Genomic DNA, 16,298 nt, shown 5'->3' with positions numbered 1-16,298 from the left:
ATCAAGGATATAAAGAGAAGTCAAAATGGAGAAATGTGACCAGATTCAATTTAGATATCTCATCTGAAAAAGCTGTTGGATGATGAGGTCGTGCTACCTTCCTACTTTAAGTGTAATCAGAGGAACTTCCATGGTTTCACCCAAAGCACTTAAATATACTTCCTGTAACTGGAAGACACAGAAGATTTGTGAGTTTCTCATGCCTGAAAAAGTTAAAGCAACCAGTCATGGAAATGGCCACCTAGACATTCCAGCTACAAGAAGCTGGCAGAAAGTACCTGGCTCCTAAGTGGCATGAAAGACAAAGAAACCTGACAGAAAACACCACACTGTGAAAGTTAAAAGAATACCCTTTGAGAGTGGGAACAGCCATATCAATTTAATATTGTCCGGGATGTCCTAGTCAGACAATTAGATGAGAAAAATAAATAAAAGATATAATAATTCAAAAGGAAGAAATAAACCTGATAGATATTTTTTCTGTATAGAAAAACTAAAATCATCTACAAGCAAATAATTTGCCTTAATAAGAGACTTTGGCAAGATTATACCCACACTACAGTATACTAGTAATGAACAACACGTGTAGATTTTCAAGACAGCATTTAAAATAGCAACAAAAGAATATGAGGAACATAGGAATAAATCAAACAAAAGTTGTGTATTAGTCTGTTTTCACACTGTTGATAAAGACATACCCGAGACTGTGCAACTTACTAAAGAAGGAGGTTTAATGAACTTACAGTTCCACATGACTGGGGAGGCCTCATGATCATGGCAGAAGGTGAAAGGCACGTCTCACAAGGCAGCAGACAAGATAAAAGAGCGTGTGCAGGGAAACTCCCATTTTTAAAACCATCAGATCTCATGAGACTCATTCACTATCATGAGAACAGTATGAGAAAGGCCCACCCCCATAATTCAGTTACCTCCCGCCAGGTTCCTCCCACAACACGTGGTAATTGTGGGAGTTACAATTCAAGATGAGATGTGGGTGGGGACACAGCCAAACCATATCAAGTTGCATTAGATTCTAATAGAGAAAATTATAAAATAAAACTATTTGAAGACATTAACAAAGAGCTAAATAAATGGAGAAATATATTCATGGATAAGAATAATATGACTTCATGAGGCTGTCTTTCCTCACCAAATTCATCTGTAGGTTCAATACAATTTTAGTAAAAAAATCTAACAAGTTTTTAAGATATTTAACAAGCTGATTCTAACATTTATATCAAAGAATAACAGACCAAGAATAGTCAAGACACTTCTGAAGAAAAACAAGATACAGGAACTTATATGAGATATCAAAACTCTTTACAAATGTTAGAAATGAAAATATTATATTTTTGGCCTAGGGAAAGGCCAGTTGACCCTAGTAACAGAACAGAGAGCCTAAAAACAGACTCACAACTAAATGGAAACTTGGAACATGACCAAAGGATCACTAGAAATTAGGAGAAAGGTTGGAGGCTTTCAGCAAATATGCTGAAACAACTAGTTATCCATACAGAAGAAAATAAAATTGGATTCCTTCCTTGATATAAAAATCAACTCGACATAATGTAGGATTTAGATATGAAAGGTAATACCTTAAAATATTTTTTTAAATATGAGAGATTATCTTTAGGTCATTTGGGTAAGAAAAACCTCATTAAACAAGATCGAAAGTTACACTCAAAGTTGTCTAAAAATAAAAATGTAAAGAAAACAAAGTAAATGCCTCTCCCCACACCCCTTCTGAACATCACCCCTTAAGAGGAATAACAAAGTGATTCATGACCAGATAAGGATAACCAGCACAGTGAAGGGTCTGGATATCTTGGGATTTTATGTGTTTTGTTTTTGTTTTTGTTTTTTGGATTTTTTTTTTTGGTTTTTGTTTTTTGGTTTTGGGTTTTTTTTTTTTTTTTGAGATGGAGTCTCACTCTGTCGCCTGGGCTGGATTGTAGTGGCACGATCTCGGCTCACTGCAACCTCTGCCCTCCAAGTTCAAGTGATTCTCCTGCCTCAGCCTCCTGAGTAGCTGGGATTACAGGCGCCTGCCGCCACGCCCGGCTAATTTTTTGTATTTTTTTAGTAGAGATGGGATTTTACCATCTTGGCCAGACTAGTCTTGAACTCCTGACCTTGTGATCCACCTGCCTTGGCCTCCCAAAGTGCTGGGATTACAGGTGTGAGCCACTGCACCCGGCTGGGATTTTACATTTTTTAAGAGATGAAAAAGATGATTTACAGGGCACATGATAATTGCCTTCAAATATTTGAAATACAAAAAAGTTCAGAAGGTTTAAAGTGTTTGGGGGAATGAGAATTTATAACCACACACTTCCAGTTTCCTCTCTTCTTCCAGTATGGAAGGAACTCTTTGGGTTTCTTTCTTCAACATCCATACCCACTGCCTTCCTCCAACGCCCCACCCCCTGCAATAGAAGAGATGAGGATGAGGAGACTTGGACTGTGTAGACCTGACTTTGCTGGGTCTTTCTTTTAGAGCTGGTGAGGAGTTCTGTCTGCCATGATAGGACATAATAGATAAACTCATAGGGATGATGGCTCTGCCCTGTAACAGAGTCCAGTTCAGAAGGAAGTGGTTGAAGTCAGATTATGGTTTCAGGTGGAAGACCCAACTTTACCCACAGTAACATTGATCTTGCCATGATATCTAAGCTCTATGGGTATTTCCAGTTGGTTCAAAACCAAAGGGGAAAATGGAATGAATAATTATCCACATGATTACAATCCTCAAAACCTACATCGGACTTTTGGTTTATACATCTTTCTTCCGTCTGAAAAGGATTTTAAAGAAGCTGCTGCTTTTTTTCATTTGTATTTTATTTTATTTTAAGTTCTGGGATACATGGGCAGGATGTGCAGGTTAAACAAACTGCTTCTTAGGAATGCTTCTCCAAGGCAGAACTGAGATGAATGGGTGGAACTTATAAGCAGAAATATTTCACTTTGAACTTTTTAATATCTAAGAACTTTCTAACAATTGGTTGGTGCAAGTGTAATGCAGTAAGTTTCCCAGCAAATTTCCAGTAGAGGCTGCCAACCCACAGAAACAGAAGAGGGTGTTCCTGTGGTATCTGTGGCCTCCAATGTCCCTTCTAACTATAAGATTCGATGAAATAAAACAGATGGAAACTTAAAATGTAACTTTGCCATTTTAAGGCCTCAAAGATAAGGGCAATACAGATGGTTTTTGACCAATATTCTTGTGTTCCAAAGTAACGTTTTTCAAAATTTTTATGCCATTTTTTATATTATTTGCCTTCAAAATCCCATGGGAAACTCTTTCTGACATAAACTTTGAAGTGTGACAACCACAAAAGCAAGACTACTCCTCACACAGAGAAGAATATTCTTACCTAGCAAATTAATCATCATTTGAAAAGGTTCTGGAGACTGATTCAGATTCCTCCAGATAGAGCAGAAAACATTCTGTATGTATAACTCACTTTCTCTCTTTCCCCCAAACTCCTTTTTTCTGACAATGCTGTCTGCTGTTTTTCTTCTTTTTGAAAATTGCCGCTTAATAAGAGAGTAGGTTGAAGTTAGTGAGTCCTAAACTTGTCTGAATATTAGAATCACATAGAGAGGCTGTGAAACTCTCAATGATCAGCTCCTACCTCAAGCCAATCAAATTAGAATCCATGAGGGTGGGAATCAGACATGAGTATTTTTTGTTAACATCTCCAGATGATTATCCTGTTCAGACAACTCTCAGCAAACATCCACAGTGCCTAAACTGGACCATGCATCCGAATCACCTGGAGTGCTTGATAAAACAGCTTGCTGGGCTCTACTCTCAGAGTTTCTGATTCAGTAGGTCTGTGATGTGATTGAGAATTTGCATTTTTAACAAAAATTCCCAAGTGATAGTAATGACCCTGCCCTCACTCCGCCCCCTGCCCCTGAGCACACTGAAAACCAAATACACAAATGTGTGTATGTTTCCCCATTTGGTTCTCAAAGACGGAGGCTTTAGGATTTAAAACACACAAAAACAAACAAAAACCAAGCAGCTTGATGATGTTTCCATTCTTAGGTGCACCCCCAACACCCCCCCCACACACACACACCAAATCAATTAAGAAATGGTTCCTTCCTTCTACTTCATTTTTAGCCTACTTTGAAATAGGGTCGGTGCTTTTTAAGATCCCCCCCCCCCAGACAGTCTGAGCCTGAGCTCACTTGCAAGACCTTTAAAATATTATTGTAGCCAAAGGAAATCCATAAGGCTTTTTTCAAAGTTCCAACAACCCTGACAGAAGCAGATTAAAATATGACAAAGCAAATCCAAAACCTAAATCACCACCACTTTAAGGGGGATAAAAATATATACATATACATATATATGTGTATACATACACATTCATAAGTATGTACATATACACTTTGTTTGTAATGATTATAACAGAAATCATGTAACCAGGTTTTTTAAGTGCAATCATTAATCTTGCCATTGGTTAGGCAAGCCAGATTCCTGTTTTTGAGATGGACAAATCCACAGTGATCCCCAAAATACATCCCTCTTCACCCATCTCCCAGGGTGTTCAGGAACTCTGCCTGAAGGAAGACTCAAGGTGCATCTGCTTTTCCCATCTGTTTTGAGCCCTGATAGTGTTTTAGTGTTTTGGAGGTTTCATTATTGAAGAACAGTGGGAAAAAAAAGAATTAAGTTACCACTGCTAAATTTGTACAATTCATCTCAGCAACCTGGCCACATCCTTGAATCTATTTTTTCAAGCAGTTCTGGCCTTAAGTTTCAGATTCATGCAATTTCCCTGGTTTTGACAATCTGTAGGCTGTTTCAATACCCAAACCCAATTATTACAGTGCCAAGACCATTATTTTTTTTTCAACTCCAAGGGAAGCCTTCCATTTTTTTTTCAACTTTACGTTCAGGATTTGCTGCCACATTCTCAATGTCTTCATTGCCTTTCAACTTGAACAGTCTTCTTTCAAGTTGGGAGTGAGAAGCTAATGAAATTCAGGAAGAACAACGTAAGTGCAATCTCATCCCTGAGGAAAAATGCAGCCCTTCATTTTGCCTAAGATTGAAAACCTCAACTCGTGTTCCTTGAAAATGTGCTTCCAGACCATCTTCATCATCACCCTCATTCTATTCTGGGTAAAACGAGAAAACATATGTGAAATACTTAGAAAAGCTTAAAGCACTATACAAATATAACGGTTGGTTATTATTATATCCAGACACAGGCTGCTGTTCAGACATGTGATTCCCTTCCACAATGATCCAAGGGCTAAGTCTTCTTACAACCGATCCAAGAGTAGTAATTAGTAATTTATCTGACCCTCACTCTGGTACTGCTTGGAGTTGGGGGGTTGGATGGAGACATAAAACTAATTACTGTTTTATGATCTTTACAGTATCAAACCAGAGGTAGCTCTTATTATGTCGGCCTGATACCCACCTGACTAGACCAGGGGAGATTTTTATTTAAGGGCTGGACCTAGCTGGCCTCGTATTATACCCAGATTTAAAGGTAAGAAGCATCTAATTCAACTCTCTTATTTGACACATGGGCCAAATATAATCCAAAGACATAAAGTGGCTTGCCCAGTGTTTCACAATGACTCAGAGCCAAGCAGAAACTCTGTCACAGTCCTGAGGCAGCGTCATATTCAGAATCATACTGTCTTTAGCTGAAACACACCGATGATGGACACAATGATTAGTAAATAGGTAAACAGACAGATGGATTTCTTACATGGTATTTACAGATGGGTATAACAAGCTGGTCTGAACATTGAGGATTTTGTTGACAAATCTTGTGAAAAACAGAATTTGCAAAGTATTTCCATCTGGCTGGGTGCAGTGACTCATGCCTGTAATCCCAGCACTTTAGGAGGCGGAGATGGATGGATCACCTGAGGTTAGGAGTTCAAGACCAGCCTGACCAACATGACAAACCACTGTCTCTACTAAAAATACAAAAATTAGCCAGGCATGGTAGTGCATGCCTGTAATCCCAGCTACTCAGAAGGCTGAGGCAGGAGAATCACTTGAACCCAGGGGGCAGAGGTTGCAGTGAGCCAAGATCGCGCCACTGCACTGCAGCCTGGGAGACATAGCGAGACTCCATCTCAAAAAGAAAAAAAGTGTTTCCATCTGTGGTAAAGTAGCACTCGTACCCAATAATAATTTACAACTTAGCTCACCAAATGATTCAGAGAACAAACCTGATCGTTACAGGAAACTACAGTTGTCAGCACTAATAAAGGTAATTAACATTGATGTTTAAGTTTTTTTGCTTACCGAGTAACTGGCAAGGGATTTAAAAGAAATAACTTTATGAGGAAGTTAACCAGCCGTCCCATAACTCTGTACTTTGGTTCCATTGTTTTACACATCTTAATTGCCAGGAAAACTTAAGCACACAAAATGAAAGAAATAGATTGGGAACTCAGGGAGTGTGGTTCATCAGTTTCCACAGCTTCCTTTTTTCATTATAATACAGTTTCCATTTTTAATTAAATGAATAAAATAGCTGTGTTGCCTGTGAGATTACATACAATTGCCAAATAAAGCTGCAGACATCTCTCTCCTTAATGTGCTTAGAGAAGACTGCTATGCTGTCTTAAATAGACACATTTTCTTTACTTATCTTGTTTGGAATTTGTACAGGCTGATAAAGTCACAACACATGTTTCCTGTGGGTACCGGGTAGCAAATAAATTATACAGCAGTTTCCCATTGGTTTTTCTTTCTTAGCAGTCATCAGATTCTTTTGAGCTCAAAATTGGCTAAGGAAAAAATCAAGTCTACTTTCCATATTCTGTATACTCCTATATGGAGAATGTAGGCCAAGTGAATGACAGTAGCCTGGGCATTCAGAATTTTTATTTTTATTTTTTTAAAAGGAAAGATAGTTTAACTACCTGTCCATCTCCCATTGTATCAAAGTTTAAAAATTGCACCAGCACACCAACAGGAATTTACTCTGTACCAGGCAGAAGGTGAGGCACAATGGAGGATAGAGAGTGATAATGGTCTCTAACTTCAGAAGACTGCCATCAAAGCAACTAACTTAAACACAGTAGCAACACATTGAGGGGAAGCGTGACATTCCTCTCTCCAGAGTTCTGAAAGCATTTTCGTAGGTAGGGACTTACTTAGTTATAAAGAAGATGGCCACCCAAGCTTCCTTAAGTTCTATGAGTCAAATTATATCCAGTTAAAATTTGTGTAGATTTGAAATGTTAGACAAAAAATACCAAACTTCAGCAATGACACACAAGTTAAGAGAGATGACTTTGAAATGGGCTCTGCCATCCCACCTATCATTCAAATTATCTGGTATAATAATCACATTTGGATAGAATGGAAAAAGGTGAGAAAGAGTCAAGGGCACGGTCCTCAATGACTCTCCAACTGTAGATGACAGTGCAAAGAAAGAGGTCTCAGGAATGACTGGTTTGTGTGAGCCCTATAGAAAGAGTGGTTTCCTAATAAGAGCAAAATAGCAATGGCCTGGCTACTCTGGGAGAATGCCAAGTCATCCCTAGGTCCCAGGTCTCTGAGGAGCGGTTGTAATGAACAGCATTCACGTGGTTGTAGTTTCAAGGATGGGAGGAGAGGGGGCAATTGTATAACTAGATTAAAAGCATTCATTTACAATGAAACTGTGTCCAAGGAGGAAGACTGGGAAATGTTAAAAGGTAAACTAGCAGGGGAATGGTAACTGAGGGCCGGGACAGTCTCAGACTGGATAAAGATAATACCAAAGAGGATGGAGGAGTAGGGAGTTCACCTTTGCTTAGTGAGAAGCAGGGTTTCTGGAGATGGAACCATGAGGCTACCAAATGGTCTTTCCTCTGGTCTCATTAACTACCCAGGTCTGGAAAGGCTTGTGTTTTCCAATTTATAGAGAGGTGAGGATATTCCAGAAAGACTGACAAGCTAAGAATTGAAAGCTTGTCTCAAATAAGCCTTTATTATCCAAGAAGCTTCATTGTTTACAATGTAAATTGTATCTTCAAAACTGTTCACATCTTAGCCCAACGAATACATACCCCTATTATTTTTCTACTTCATTGTTTGGGCAACTCCCATCCCCAACTCTAAGAAGCCATCGTCGTTGTTATTTATTACAATAAACATGGTGATGATGTGAGAGTCTAGAAATTATCATTGTTAAGTCTGACCCAGGTTTTGCAAGCATGGCTGTGGTCTGTCCTTGTCACTTCTGAAATTGCTTGTCACTACTCAATGCAATATGTAAATTGTGGCAGCTGTAATTGGAGCAAAGAATCTATTGCTGCTGATCATGAAAAATTGTTTGTTCTGAAGCATCTTCTGCAAGGCAGCTCTTTTCTAAAAGTGGCCCATTATTTCTTGTATTCTAACCATTTTGTTCTAACGAGTCAAACAAGTCCTCTGACTAACAAGTCAAAGGAGCAATAGGCCAAGGAGTGGGTGTGTACAGAGCTGATGACAGCCTGGCTCCCTTCCCATGTCCTTACTTGCTCTCCATAGCTCAACTGAGTCAACTAGCAGCCCAGGTTGAGGCCTCTTTTAGTTCCTGACATATGCACAAGTTTGGAATATATTGTTCCAAACACAGTAGCTGGGTTCCTCTGTTGCAGCTGGGATTTCCTTTACCAGCAGCCTTATCTGAAATCTTGTGTCTTCCCCAACAACCCCAACCCAAGACAATAACTTAGAATACCTGTAACCTGATCCATAGCTTCCTCGCCATCACTCTTATCCTCTGTGGTCCAATCTGCCTTACTTGCGTTCCTTAGCTCTCACTATCAACACCGCCCATCTAGAATAGAAGAAAAAGGCAGGACGAAGTATAGCATCAGCACTTGAAAGTGGTGATTCTTGAACTTTTGTGCCTGAGCACCTCACTCTTAAAGAGGCACTCACTCTCAGGAGAACAAAAGTGCCAACCTGCTCTTTCATGACCCTGAGAGTGAGTGCTGCCTTAAATGTTCCCTGGGCACCTCCCTTACCTTACCCTAGCCTTGGACCTGAGAAATTCCATCCTTATCCACAGCCCATTTAGCAGGACATTGATACCCTGTGTATTGTTGTTGCTGTTTAACAAATCACCTCCAAAACTAGTGGCTTAAAATAACAACTATATCATAATTCTGAGGACTGGCAAGTTGGGCTGGGCTCAGATGGACAGTTATTCTGGTCTCAGCTGGGCTGTCTCATGGAATCTTGGTTAGCTGTGGGTGGGCTAATTGGCTCTGCTTGCGGAGGTTGATTGGTTGTTGACTGGGGTGCCTCAGATCACCTCCACAAAGTCTCCTAGCCTCCAACAAGAACTTGTTCTCATGGAAGGGAGTCAAGGCTGTAAGACAAAGCAGAAGTGAACAAAGCATCTTGATGCCTAGGCTTGGAGATAGCACAGAGTCATTTCTGCTGCATTCTATTGGCCAAAGAGAATCATGAGGTCAGCCCAGATTCAAAGTATGAGAAATTAGCGTTACCTCTTGATGGAAGGAGCTCACATTGCAGAAGTCACATTGCAAAAGGCCTATATACATGAAGGGGTGAAGAAGTGTAGCCATTTTAATCATCAATCTACCATACCTTGCCTTGCCTAGCCTCACTGTGGGTAGGCCTCTTCCCCAAGTCTGATCCCTATTTTCAAACCCTTAACCAATTAAGTATGATTCTGCTGCATATGGTAGCTATCTAATTAACTGGATAATAGCTAACTGTTGGCCAAGTTTTCAACAGCTATCTGGATTCCTAATGGATCTATACATGCCTATGAATTCATTGATAACAAAAAAATCTAGAAGTTAGAAATTATCACATTCCTTTGGCAATGTTCCTAGACTGCTATAATCTCTCCAAGAGGCCAACTTCCGTGTCAATTTTACTTCCATTCTTCCCACTTGTCCCTGTTTTTGCTCTCTCTTTTTGTAACAGAACCTCTCCTCCTTCCAATGAAGGACTCAGTACAAAGAGTCTTACACTCAAAGCCTCACTCGAGTCTCCCTGAGTGACAACTGTTGAGAATTTCTTACCAAAATCAGTGATTCTCAAAGAATAGTCTCTTCAACAAATGATGCTAGGCCAACTGGATATCCATATGCAAAAGAATGAAGTTGGACCCTTATCTCATACCATCTGCAAAAATCAACTCAAAATGGATCAAAGACTTAAATATAAAACCCAAAACTATAAAAACTCTTAAAAGAAAACATGTGAGTAAATATTCATGGCCTTGAATTTGACAATGGATTCTTAGATATGACCAAAAACACAAGCAACAACAATGAAAAATAGATAAATTTGACCTCATCGAAATTAAAAAAAACTTTTGTGAATCAAAGGATACCATCAAGAAAGTGAAAAAACAACCCACAAAATGGTGGAAAAATTTATAAGGGTCTAGTATCCAGAGTATTTTTTTAAAACTCTCACAATTATGATATGGCTATAATAATTTTTTTAAAGAAACAAGTGTTGGCCAGGATGTGGAGAAATTAGAACCCTTATACTTTGCTAGTGAAAATGTAAAATGGTATATCTGCCATGAAAAATAGTTTGGGGATTCCTCAAAAAATTTAACATAGAATTATATGACCCAGCAATTCCACCCCTAGGAACACACCCAAAAGAATTGAAAACAGGTGTTCAAAGAAGTACCTATACACAAATATTCATAGCATCTAGCCAAAAGGTAGAAACAACCTATGTCCATCATTGAATGAATGGATAAGCAAAATGTTGTATATCCATAAAATGGAATATTATTCAACCATAAAAAGAAATGAAGCATTGACCCATGCTACAATGTAGATGAACGTGGAAAACATTATGCTTAATGAGAGAAGCCAGGTACAAAAGTTCACACTTTGTATTATTCCACTTATACGAAATATCCAGAATAGGCTAATCCATAGACAGAAATCAAATTAATGGTTCCCAGGGGTAACCTATACTAGATAATTCAGAGATAGAATCTTGGTGGCTGGTATCCTTCTGGGTGGAATGGTAGTTTGTAAGCACATCCCAGAGCAACTAGAGCCACAGGCTCTGAATAAAAATTGTTCAGGAAAAAGCAGTAAGAGTCCAAAAGGAAGACGCTATTTTATTATCACATTGAAAAGTCAAATCTAAACCTGAGAACAGGTGAGCCAGAGGTCAGGAGTAAACAGGTACAGGGGGATACGAAGAATTGGAGGACGGCTGCTTACTGGATACAGGGTCTCCTTTGGGGATGGTGAAAATGTTTGGGGACTAAATAAAGGTGATAATCGCACAACATTATGAATCTACTAACTACCACTTAACTGTTTACTTTGAACATGGTTAATTATATGTTTTTGAATTTCACCTAAATTGAAAAAGAAATTTGTGCTCTGAAAAAAAGTCAGTTTTTCTCAACCTTGTCTGTACATTACTTTTACTTGAAGAATTTTTTAAACACATCAATGTGCTACCTACCCCCTAAAATTCAGTAGGTCAGGAGTGGAACCCAAGCAGCAATACTGTTTTAGAAACTCTTGTGGTAATTCTAATTAGTAATAATGTTTCAGAATTGCTGGCATACATAAAAAAGAATGGTTGAAACATAACCAACTTAAAGCAACTTGTCATTTATCAAGTACCTACAAAACACTGCAATGGTTTTCTTAGCACAGTGGGAGGACGTAAGGATGATTTCCGGTTTTCACAATTACCCATCTCCTACATATGCACTCTGCTTGTGGAGTTGTGCCACAGAGCTCAGACATGACCCCAGGTATCTCTGGAGGCCCAAGACAAATGAGGTTACCTTGGGTTCTTTCAGGGTTATCAAAATTTCTAACATGGGCTTCTAACTATTCCAAATGTAACAGTTAGATATGATCACAATAACACTATATAACAAATCACTCCAAGCCTTAGGAGCTTCCAAAAAATTTTCACAAATCTATGAGCTATAAGATGGCTCTGCTTCAGCCTGCATTGGCCGAAGCTGCTCTGCTCCACATGTCTCTCGTCCTCCTCATGGCACTGGAAGGCTAGCCATAATCTGTGTTTCTGATGGAAATAGCAGGGGTTTAAAAGAATAGACCCTACTTAGCACATTGTATTTATTTATTTATTATTGACGAATTATAGTTGTATTTATTTATGGGGTACAAAGTGGTGTTATAATTTTTAATATACGTGAAATGATTAAAAATCCCTACATGCATCACAGCTTGGCCAAAGGAAGTTACATGGCCAAGCCCAAGTCAAGGCCAAGAGAAAATACTCCACTCAAAATGAGGTAATCAGAGAAGGACCTTAAAGTTACATGGCAAAGAGCATGGTTACAAAACGAATTGGCCAGATGCAGTGGCTCACGCCTGTAATCCCAGCACTTTGGGAGGCTGAGGCAGGCGGATCACTTGAGGTCAGGAGTTCGAGACCAGCCTGGCCAACATGGCAAAATCCCATCTCTACTAAAAATACAAAAATTAGCCAGGCATGGTGGCGCACACCTACTATCCCAGCTACTCAGGAGGCTGAGGCTGGAGAATTGCTTGAACCCGAGAGGCAGAGACTGGAGTAAGCTGAGCTCATGCTACTATGCTCCAGCCTGGGTGACAGAATAAGACACCGTCTCAAAAAAAAAAAAAAAGACTGAAAATTCAGGACAATCAATCTATGACATGTAGTAATAATAATTATAAAGATGGTACTGAAATTAATGTTATTTATTGGGTACAATGTGGTAAAAATAATAAATTCATTATCTCATTTGATCCTTAAGACCAACTTTATAAGGTAGATTATTATTACCTCCATTTCCAAAAGAAGATATGGAGGCCCAGAGAAGCTAAACATTGAGCTCAAAATCACACCACTGGTAAGTACCAGGGCCATGATTCAAACTCAGGCATGTTCTACATTAAATCCTATATGTTCTTTCCACACCAGTGTGGTCCTGATGACAGATGTTTAGTTTGGGGACAAAATGTCTGATCCCCTGTTGTGAAGGACAAGCAGCAGGGATAAACTATACTAGATAATTCAGAGATAGAATCATGGGAGCTGGCATGTTTCTGGATGGAATGGTAGTTTTTAAGAGCATCCCAGAGCAACTAGAGCCACAGGCTCTAAATTTAAAAAAAAAAAAAAAAAAAGTGTCCAGGAAGAAGCAATAAGAGTCTGAAAGGAAGATATTATTTTATTATCACGTTGAAAAGTCAAATCTAAAGCTGAGAATAGGTGAGCCAGAGGTCAGGAGTAAACAGGTACAGGAGGTAAGGAGCAAGATGGAGATGTGACAGATGTATTAGTTAGGTCAATCTAAGCAAGCTGTTAAATGATCCAAAACTATAATGGTTCAACACAATGAAACTTCATTTCTCTCACCATATAACAGTCCAGAGTAAGTACAGGCTTAGGGCAGAATGAGGTGGAGTTGCTCTGTTTCCAGACAATCATTTGGGAAAGTAGGTTGACAACATCTGTGCCACCTTCAACATATGGCTCGGAGATAACCTGAGGTATCATCGCCTTTGTCAGCTGGAGGAGGAAAAGCTCATAGAGACACATGAACAGGAAAGTTTATTGGGCCAGACATGAAATTTTCACTGAAATTTAATTGGCCATAACTCAGTCACATGACCTCACATGAAGGGCAGAAAAGCTGTGTTCCCAAGAAGTGGCTGTGGATTTTAGTGAATGGCTAACAGCTTCTACCACAGAAGGAGAGTCAAGAACCTGTGCCCTGCTTGGGACTGCGTCACTCAGAGTTTTCCTAGGTAACTTGGATTACACAAGAGATCCAAGTGGACAGGTCTAATTTGTCCCTCTGGTAGACTCCCTGTTTCGCTTCAATTCATCACAAGTCTCTGCATCCACACCCTTGCCATGGCCTCTTTATGGGCAGAATATACTTCTCTGCCTCTTGACTGTCATTTTGGCCATGTGACTTGCTTTGGCCAATAAAATGAGGCAGAAGTGACAGTATGTCAGTTCCAAACCTTGGCCTTAAAAGAACTCGTGTTTCTGCTTTCTCTCGTGTCCTTGCCATCACAAGATGGCAAATAAGAGGTACATACCTAGAGTATCCCACTGGTCCCAGGAGGAAGATGAAAAACACATAGAACAAAACCAAATTGCCCCCAGCTGAACCCAGCCCAGATCAGCTAACTCCAAGCAGCCTCCAGATTTGTGAGCCAAATACTCACTTTTTGTTGTTTGCTGATAATGTTACTTGCCGTTTTGTTGTTTGGTGCTGTGGTTGGTTGTTATACACATTATTGTGGCCATAGTTAACTGATACACCACCCCAGCCCCATCTTACCACAGTTAATTGGCACACAGCCAGCAACGCCCTTAGACATGCCAGGTTGGGGGATAGCACTTTCAATTGGCTTCTTTGAGCTAAATGCCATGCTGATTTTCAGGTAAATCCAAATGTGAGTGGCATTCTAGAATCCGTGGAGGCCCCCAAAGGAAGACAAGCCTTCATCCTTGCCAGCTGATTAAGTACACGATGCTGCTAACTGCATCATATTCAAAACCTCATGACTCCTAACATGTTCCACAGAAGAAGCAGATGTCATCTTGACAGGATTTCTTTGTTTTCTCAATAGATGCTACAAGAGCTGCCCATGCTCTCCAGAGCGGGCAATTTATCAAGAGATCAAGATTATTCACTGTGTTTTATTAATACATTTTATGCAGTCATACTGATTTCAAACAAAAGTGTCTTCTAATTGTTTTTGCCTCTCATTTGACGACAGCATTATTTTAGAACAATTGTATCAGTCCAAAAGTTATCTTGAGTATAAAATGTAAAGAGACTACACAAAGTGCTTCTACCTATAATGAAGTGTCAAAAACTTCCTGAATCTGACAGTTTTTCCTAGAAATTGAAAATAACATTTTACCTTTTCCCTCTCTGTAAAATCACTTTTCTTTTTAAGCAAGAAGACATTAGATGCCATGGAGTTTTCTGAATGTATTAAAATGAGCTGCAAATCAGCCTAATCTAAGCAGTCAAGTGGCATGTTCATATGTTACCGACATGACCGTCTCTGAATTGCCCTCATCCTCCCATTTCTAAACGCAAGTCTCTCCTTCTTTGTGAAACTCTCCCTCTGAATGCAATAAGTAGAAGTACAGTCTCCAGTCTCGGGGGAAGCTTGAATCATATACATTGTTGCAGCCAATAGAATGCACCTTTCAGACTTCCAGCTGCCGGGGACCTGGGCCCTAGCTGCTGGACTTTGAAATTCATTACTGCATTTGTGCAGGGCACACCTCCCACTGGCTGCTTCTCACCAATGACTGAGCCCAGTATGGGTACTAAGTAAAGCGGTCCCATTCCTAAGAGACATTATTCTCCGATGGCCAAGGTTGGTTGGGGGACATCTTGACAACCTTGTCAAACCTTTTTTTTTTTTTTTTTTTGACTGCACACGAGTCTAAAATTTTTTCACCAAATCTCTTGTCCTCCCCCTTCACTCAGGTCACACTTGGATTGTGGCCTAATGGCTCTCTCAGCCTTTCTCAGCTCCAAAAGCCGTGTACATTTAATCCTGTCTTGACATCTGCTTCTTAGAGGATTGGACTTACACACCCATGCATAGTATATGTGTGGAATGAAAGGCCATCAGACAGCCCCATGTATCTTTAGGATCACCAGCCCAGAAGAGAATGGTCTTTCTGCTCTTAAGAAAACCTACTCTTCAGTAAACCCAACAAATTTTCTGGCTGGCCTAATATTAAATTTTCTGCATTTGCTTAGTGTGCATCATAATTGATTATAACAATAATAACCTACCTCTTGGTTATTACTATAATCAAAGAAAATACATATAGTAATCCCATTTACTTACCGTGTTTAAACATGACCTAAGACTCACTAAATATGATTACCTATCTTATTGCTTCATTCTCTGTATGGTTCAGGCTATTTCCCAGAGAAGAGGGTCCTTCATTTGGTAGGAACGATAGGCTGAGGGCAATGCAAGAGTGGTTAAATAGCTGAGCAGGTTGGTAACATTCAATAATGCCACAACCCGACTTCAAAACTTTGCTGGCCCCTCATTTCCAGGCAACGAAATCCAAACAAACAAACAAAAACCCCACAGACAACATCCAAACAAAATTCCCGACAACAAAAACTCATGACGTGATATATAACTCTCTAATGAGCCAAAGTCCTCCTATGTTTTTCCCCACGTGGAAAATTGATATTACTCTAGGTTTCCACACTTCTGGTAATTCAGTTTGGCCACAGAGACCTTGAGAAAGTTACACACCTACCTCATAGCTGGCCCCGATTTACCCTCTTAGTCTCCCCTAC

Source organism: Colobus angolensis, unplaced genomic scaffold (genome assembly GCF_000951035.1).
Source record: "Colobus angolensis palliatus isolate OR3802 unplaced genomic scaffold, Cang.pa_1.0 Scaffold140, whole genome shotgun sequence".
Taxonomy (NCBI): domain Eukaryota; kingdom Metazoa; phylum Chordata; class Mammalia; order Primates; family Cercopithecidae; genus Colobus; species Colobus angolensis.
The sequence above is the reverse complement of the archived record's forward strand: the minus strand, read 5'-3'. Positions refer to the sequence as shown.